Source organism: Gossypium arboreum, chromosome 10 (genome assembly GCF_025698485.1).
Source record: "Gossypium arboreum isolate Shixiya-1 chromosome 10, ASM2569848v2, whole genome shotgun sequence".
NCBI lineage: Eukaryota > Viridiplantae > Streptophyta > Magnoliopsida > Malvales > Malvaceae > Gossypium > Gossypium arboreum.
The window spans coordinates 120,210,787-120,219,449 of NC_069079.1; the positions used below are offsets into that span (position 1 = coordinate 120,210,787).

General features: G+C 37.7%; 1 long non-coding RNA gene across 1 annotated transcript; it reads left to right on the top strand.

Moving 5' to 3' along the window:
* The first annotated feature begins 2,031 nt into the window (after positions 1-2,031).
* Positions 2,032-8,216, top strand: LOC128281467 (uncharacterized). The gene is made up of 2 exons (XR_008271679.1): positions 2,032-2,134; positions 8,046-8,216. It is a non-coding gene; the product is annotated as an uncharacterized LOC128281467 (long non-coding RNA).
* The last annotated feature ends 447 nt before the right edge of the window (positions 8,217-8,663 follow it).

Here is an 8,663-nt window from a genome sequence, read left to right on the forward strand (position 1 = left end):
CTTAACTTAGAATTATTAAACTCATGTTTATGTTGTTACGAATAAATTCATGAAAACTCAATAATTTGCTAACTTATGAACGTACTTACCTACCAAAATCCATTCATCTATTGACTATATCTCTATGTCAATTCAACCAATTAAACAAGTTTTAGTAGACAAATATATTATTGCACATACATACTTATGAAATCAAAATAATCTCTTGTACATATCTCTATGTCAATTCAAACAATTAATTCTATCTTCATAAGCACATAAAAGATTAAGTGAGGTAACAATGTATTCCTACCTTGAAACAATTTAATCATAATAATCTTGCAAGTTATACAAGGCAATTGTATCTCTCGATACCGTTGCTAATTTAACCCTCAACTACCTTAGATGATTAAACATGCACAGATTAAGTATCATGTCAATTAATTACAATTTCAATCTGTTTAAATAATTAATTCATTAGTTACCTTACAATTGTAATGTAAGAATAACTTAGTCATGGTTTTACTTAATCAAACATCTTACCGAGGCCTATAACAACACAAACAAAATTTTAATAAATAAGTAGACGAAATGCAATCAACCTAATACAAATTAAATTTAAGTCATATCAATTAAATTAAACATATCAACATCACAAATGTTCAAAGACATGTTCATCATAACAATAATAGAATTAAAAAGGATAAGGAACAAAAAGCAAATCCGGTGTTTCTCCGTGGCTTGACTGGTTTGATCCACTCTTCCTTCTTCACTTATTCTTGTCGAATCGAGGCTTCTATGAACACTTGAGTGCTGCTCAAATTATGGATGAATGACTCTTTTTCAAGAGGTGAAATAGGCAAGAGGACAAAGGGAAATGGATGGGAAATAAAGAGAGAAAGTTGAGAGAGAAGAGAAGAGATGAGAATGTTGTAGTGTGTTGAAATGAGAAGCCAATGGGGGGTTTTATAGGATGAGAAGGCTTCTAAAAATAACTAAAATCAGCAGCCAAAGAGCCCTCCATGGCCGTCCACACATGTGGAAAGTTTGAAGCTTTCAAACTTACTGTATTAAGGCTGGGGCAAATCTAGAAAGGCACTAAAAGAGGAGGGGTTTGTTTGCAGTTTGACGAAGTCTTTAAGGGCCTTTTACAAGCCAATTTATCAGCCAAGCAAGCTGATTGGGTCAGCGTGCTCGACGGTTTTGGGCTGCCCATATCTTGGTTGGTTCGATTTTCTTGGTTTAGCTCAACTGGGCCACTTTTCATAATTAATTAATAATAATTTATTTAACCCAAATTAAATTGGATTAAAATTAAAATTAAAATAAATTATATTATGAGTTAATACACATAATTTGGACCGTCTTTATCTGAAAAATTCATTCATCTCAAAGCTTCAAAAATCACTTCTCGATTTTGTGCTTCTAGCAGTGTCTGCTGAGCCAATTTTCGCCCTTTGTGCGAATCTGTCAAAATTGATCAAAATTAATCAAAATTTATTATAAAATTAACTAAATTTTATTATGTTAATAATTTAAGTACAAAATAATTATTTTATAATAATTGTATATATAACACTTGTAACACCCTGAATTTGGGCCTAGAAGTTTTGGGCCTTAAGCATGGGATCAGTTGAAGGCAGCTTATAATATTCTGTTGTGCGTGAAAATTTCGTAGTTGAAGGCTTGATTTAGTGGTTAAGTGTGCTGAGAAGTGTTGGAGAAGTCTTGGGTTCAAACTTGTACTCTAGCAAAAATTTTGGTTCAAGGTGAATCAAACCCTGGGTGTAGTAGATAGGCCTTAAGAATATTGTTGGAGAAATTGTGACACAAAAAGCCTTGTGGCTTAGTGGCAAGTAGTGTGTGGAGCATTTGAGAGGAGGCATGGGTTCGAATCCCATGGCAAGTAAAGAGCATTTATTTTGCTAACAGGGGGCGGCAAGAGTTGGTGTTGAATTTAAACTCTGATGATGGAGGGATCCCACATCGGGAAGCTAACATAAGAGTGGATGCGAAGTTGGCTTTAAATAGAGAGAACCATGAGGAGAGTAAGGTACCTTTCTTGGCTGATCCCTTTCGCTTTATGGCGTGCTCGTTTGGGTTGGGCGTCGGCTAAGAGTGCTCAGAGCGTGGATTAACTCCAGTCTCCAATCAGGTGTGTATTTCTTACTACTCTAGCTGTAGGATGGCTACTTTGGGCCGCGATGGGCCGAAAGGGCTCATGTGGGCCTAATGGGCCTACGGGCCAAATTGGATAAGTTGTTTGATTGTGTAGTAAATATTGGGCTAGGCTAGGTGAATCTAATATTTGTGGCTAGATTTGGGCTAAAAGGGCCACATGAGTGTGGGCCCATTTAAATTTGGGAAAGGCTTTAGGCCCATTCGTATTATTATCCTGTTTAGAATACTTTAGTTTACCAAATCACCAAAATACCCTGGTTTGTAAAATTACCAAAATACCCTTGGTTTACAAAATTATCAAAATACCCCTGGTTTGTAAAATTACTAGAATACCCTTGGTTTATAAAATCACCAAAATACCCCAATTTGTAAAATTACTAAAATACCCTCGATTTGTAAAATTATCGAAATACCCTTAGTTTGCAAAATTACCGAAATATCCTCGATTTGTAAAATTACTAAACTACTCTCGACTTGTAAAATTACCAAAGTACCCCCGATTTACAGAATTACCGTTTTACCCTCGATTTACAAAATTATTGAAATACCCCTGTAGGGTAGAATTATCGAAATACCCTTGTAAGGTAGAAATACTGAAATACCCTTATAGGATAGAATTACCGAAATACCCCTGTAAGGTAGAATTACTAAAATACCCCTGTAGGGTTGAATTACCGGAATACCCCTATAGGGTAGAATTACCGGAATACCCCTGTAGGGTAGAATTACTGAAATACCCCTGTACGGTAGAATTACCGAAATACCCCTGTAGGGTAGAATTATCGAAATACCCCTGTAAGGTAGAATTACCAAAATACCCCTGTAGGGTAGAATTACTGAAATACCCCTATAGGGTAGAATTATCTATATGCCTTTATAGGGTAGAAATACCGAAATACCCTTGTAGGTTAGAATTACTGAAATACCCCTGTAGGATAGAATTACCGAGATACCCTTGTGGGGTAAAATTATTATTTTGACCCTAGGGTGTTAAATGACTGTTTTTCCCTTATGGGCAAGTGACTGACTTGGACTGTGTGGCTGACGGATTTGATTGTGAATATATGTTGATGATATGAATGGCTTGACTATGATTGTTTGATTCAAATATGGGCATGAAATTCTGCATACATGACATGTTGCATGGGTTGGGATTTTGTACGGAGGAAGATCTGATTTGTTAGGATCGCATGGTTGCTTGACGACTATGGATCCACCGGTGGCTTTTAAGCCCACTATATGATTATTGATGACTCTATGTCGATCATATTTACCCGAGGCTGTGTGCTGACTATATTACCGTTGCTGATGGCTATGTGCCTAACATGATACAACTACCAATGGCTTAAAGCCAATTATTTTGATTATGGCTTTGCGCCAACCTACATATGGCTCTGTGCCAACCTGATTATGGCTATGTGCCAAACGTATTTGCCTAAGGCTATGTGCCAATATATGGTTATTGACGACTTTGTGTCGATCACATTTACCTAGGGCTATGTGCCGGTTATGTTACTCTAGTTGATGGCTATGTGCCTAACATAATGCAGTTATCTATGGCTTTGTGCCACGTATTCTGTTAAGTGGCTTTGCCACATTATCTGTTTCTGGTGGCTATGCCACAAATATCTGTTCTGGTGGCTCTGCCACAATATTTGTATCTGGTGACTCTGTCACAATATCTATTCTGGCAGCCATGCTACAAATTTTGTGGTGTGTAACGGATGGGTGGGTTGAGTTGTCTCCCCACATGGAGTGTAAGGTTGGTACGGGGGTGTATACGGCTAGACTGGGTTGGGATTGCATTCACATTCTGATTTTGATTCTGTTACCTAATACTGGTTCTGATTTTGATTCTGTTACCTGATTCTGATTCTGATTCTAATTCTAATTCTAGTTCTGATAATGTTTCTTATTCTGTAATGGGTTAAAGCGTATCTGGTACTGTCTATTATAGTGGGCTAAGGCCCACTTGATACTGAAACTGTAAGTAAGGCTAGGACCAGACTTTTAATTCTTTTATATGACTGACTGTTCCTTTTTATAGTAGGGGGATTTCACACTGAGTTTTCGTAAACTCACCCCATTTATTAACCTTTCGGGTAATTTCCAGCCTTAGACGGATCGGGGCTGCGAGGGGCTCGGAGGAAGCCACACACACTATTTATGTTACAGTTTTGATTATTGCTTTTAAATGTTTTTATGTGGGTTGTAGTAAAGCCGTTGTAATTTTCTGGATTTCAAATTTAGAATTTTATTTATTGTTCTTATAATTGCTAGTATTAGAACACGGTTTTCCAAAGCAACTACTATTGCTCAAAACATCACGTAGCCGCAATTGTTTTTAAATTAAGCTTCCGCAACTGTCAGGATTTTTACAAAGTTGTTAAGAATGTTATTCAGCTGAGGTTTTCTAACAAGGTTTAAAAAGGGTATAATTTTTTAATTATTAAGAAGGCTTTTTAATAGAAACATGGTTTTCGAAAAACACTTCAATGTAACACGCCAGATTCGAGCCAAACTTCTAGGCCGGGTTTGGGGTGCTACATTTAGTGGTATTAGAGCCAAGTTACAATAACTTGGCTATGGATTGGGTTTTCAAAGGTTGAATTTTAGAAAATTATTTTCAACTACGTGGTCTATTTGAAGTATTTCTTTTAAAAAGTGTGGCACACCGAGTCTCCGGCGCTGAATCCGTAAGTCTTTTGAATAATTTTGTCTGTTTAGAAATTGAAATACTGTGGATTCCTTAGATATTGGTCTGAATTTAAATTTGGTTTTTATTTTATGTGGATGTGATGTTTGGATATAGAAATTGTATATATGTGTGATAAATATGTGGTACATACGTGAATAAGTGTTGTATGTATGAGATGTTTCAAGTTCTAGTTGAAGTGTGATAGTGATAGTAGGATCAGAGTGCACAGCGGTAGCGTAGTGGGGTAAATGTTACACGACTACCCTGTTAGATGGAAATTTCAGAGATGAAATTTCTTTAAGGGAGGTAGAGTTGTAACACCCTGAATTTGGGCCTAAAAGTTTTGGGCCTTGAGCATGGGAGCGGTTGAAGGCAGCTTATAATATTCTGTTGTGCGTGAAAATTTCGTAGTTGAAGGCTTGTTTCAGTGGTTAAGTATGCTAAGAAGTGTTGGAGAAGTCTTGGGTTCAAACTTGTACTCTAGCAAAAATTTTGGTTTAAGGTGAATCAAACCCTAGGTGTAGTAGATAGGCCTTAAGAATATTGTTGGAGAAATTGTGACACAAAAAGCCTTGTGGCTTAGTTGCAAGTAGTGTGTGGAGCATCTGAGAGGAGGCATGGGTTCGAATCCCATGGCCAGCAAAGAGCATTTATTTTGCTAACAGGGGGCGGCAAGAGTTGGTGTTGAATTTAAACTCTGATGATGGAGGGATCCCACATCGGGAAGCTAACATAAGAGTGGATGCGAAGTTGGCTTTAAATAGAGAGAACCATGAGGAGAGTAAGGTACCTTTCTTGGCCGATCCTTTTCGCTTTATGGTGTGCTCGTTTGGGTTGGGCGTCAGCTAAGAGTGCTCGGAGCGTGGATTAACTCCAGTCTCCAATCAGGTGTATATTTCTTACTACTCTAGCTGTAGGGTGGCTGCTTCGGGCCGCGATGGGCCGAAAGGGGTCATGTGGGCCTAATGAGCCTACGGGCTCAATTGGATAAGTTGTTTGATTGTGTAGTAAATATTGGGCTAGGCTAGTGAATCTAATATTTGTGGCTAGATTTGGGCTAAAAGGGCCACACAAGCATGTAGGCCTATTTGGGCCGGAAAAGGGCTTTAGGCCCATTCGTATTGTTATCCCTGTTTAGAATACTTTAGTTTACCAAATCACCAAAATACCCCTAGTTTGTAAAATTACCAAAATACCCTTGGTTTACAAAATTACCAAAATACCCCTGGTTTGTAAAATTACTAGATACCCTTGGTTTATAAAATCACCAAAATGCCCTGATTTGTAAAATTACTAAAATACCCTCGATTTGTAAAATTATCGAAATACCCTCAGTTTGCAAAATTACCAAAATACCCTTGATTTGTAAAATTACTAAAATACCCTCGACTTGTAAAGTTACCAAAGTACCCCCGATTTACAGAATTACCATTTTACCTTCGATTTACAAAATTATTGAAATACCCCTATAGGGTAGAATTATCGAAATACCCTTGTATGGTAGAAATACTGAAATACCCTTGTAGGGTAGAAATACTGAAATACCCCTGTAGGATAGAATTACCGAAAGACCCCTGTAGGGTAAAATTATCGAAATACACCTATAGGGTAGAATTACCGAAATACCCCTATAGGGTAAAATTACCGGAATACCCCTATAGGGTAAAATTACCGGAATACCCCTATAGGGTAGAATTACAGAAATACCCCTATAGGGTAGAATTACCGGAATACCCCTGTAAGGTAAAATTACCAGAATATCCTTGTAGGGTAGAATTACCAGAATACCCCTATAGGGTAGAATTACCGGAATACCCCTGTAGGGTAGAATTACCGAAATACCCCTGTAGGGTAGAATTATCGAAATACCCCTATACGGTAGAATTACCGAAATACCCCTGTACGGTAGAATTACCGAAATACCCCTGTAGGGTAGAATTACTAAAATACCCCTATAGGGTAGAATTATCTATATACCCTTGTAGGGTAGAAATACCGAAATACCCTTGTAGGGTAGAATTACTGAAATACCCCTGTAGGGTAGAATTACCGAGATACCCTTGTGGGATAAAATTATTATTTTGACCCTAGGGTGTTAAATGACTATTTTTCCCTTGTGGGCAAGTGACTGACTTGGACTGTGTGGTTGACGGATTTGATTGTGACTATTTTTCCCTATGATTGTTTTATTCAAATATGGGCATGACATTCTGCATACATGACATGTTGCATGGGTTGGTATTTTGAACGAAGGAAGATCTGATCTGTTAGGATCGCATGGTTGCTTGACGACTATGGATCCACCGGTGGCTTTTAAGCCCAATATATGATTATTGATGACTTTGTATCGATCATATTTACCCGAGGCTGTGTGTCGACTATATTACTGTCGCTGATGGCTATGTGCCTAACATGATACAACTACCAATGGCTTAAAGCCAATTATTTTGATTATAGCTTTGCGCCAACCTACATATGGCTCTGTGCCAACCTGATTATGGCTATGTGCCAAACGTATTTGCCTAAGGCTATGTGCCAATATATGGTTATTGACGACTCTGTGTCGATCACATTTACCTAGGGCTGTATGCCGGTTATGTTACTCTAGTTGATGGCTATATGCCTAACATAATACAGTTATCGATGGCTTTGTGCCACGTATTCTGTTAAGTGGCTTTGCCACATTATCTGTTTCTGGTGGCTATGCCACAATATCTGTTCTGGTGGCTCTGCCACAATATTTGTATCTGGTGACTCTGTCACAATATCTGTTCTGACAGCCATGCTGCAAATTCTGTGGTGTGTAGCGGATGGGTGGGTCGAGTTGTCTCCCCACATGGAGTGTAAGGTTGGTACGGGGGTGTATACGGCTGGACTGGGTTGGGATTGCATTCACATTCTGATTTTGATTCTGTTACCTAATACTGGTTCTGATTTTGATTATGTTACCTGATTCTGATTCTGATTCTGATTCTGATTCTAGTTCTGATAATGTTTCTTATTCTGTAATGGGTTAAAGCCCATCTGGTACTGTCTGTTATGTGGGCTAAGGCCCACTTGATATTGAAACTGTAAGTAAGGTTGGGACCAGACTTTTAATTCTTTTATATGACTGACTATTCCTTTTTATAGTAGAGGGATTTTACACTGAGTTTTCGTAAACTCACCCCATTTATTAACCTTTCAGGTAATTTCCAGCCTTAGATAGATCGGGGCTGCGAGGGACTCGGAGGAAGCCACGCACACTATTTATGTTACAGTTTTGATTATTGCTTTTAAATATTTTTATGTGGGTTGTAGTAAAGCCGTTGTAATTTTCTGGATTTCAAATTTAGAATTTTATTTATTGTTCTTATAATTGCTAGTATTAGAACACGGTTTTCCAAAGCAACTACTATTGTTCAAAACATCACATAACCGCAATTGTTTTTAAATTAAGCTTCCGCAACTGTCAGGATTTTTACAAAGTTGTTATGAATGTTATTCAGCTGAGGTTTTCTAACAAGGTTTAAAAAGGGTATAAGTTTTTAATTATTAAGAAGGCTTTTTAATAGAAACATGGTTTTCGAAAAACACTTCAATGTGACACGCCAGATTCGAGCCAAAGTTCCAGGCCGGGTTTGGGGTGCTACAACACCCCAAACTCAGCCTAGGCACTATGGCCGAATGTGGCAATGTCACATTGAATGGAATTTTAAAATCAAATTATCCAAGTTAAAACCCTTTTCGTTTATTAGCTTCTATTTATTTCTCTTTAGTTGCAAACTTATTTTCTCGTTAATTTGATTCACTTTAGGAAACATAT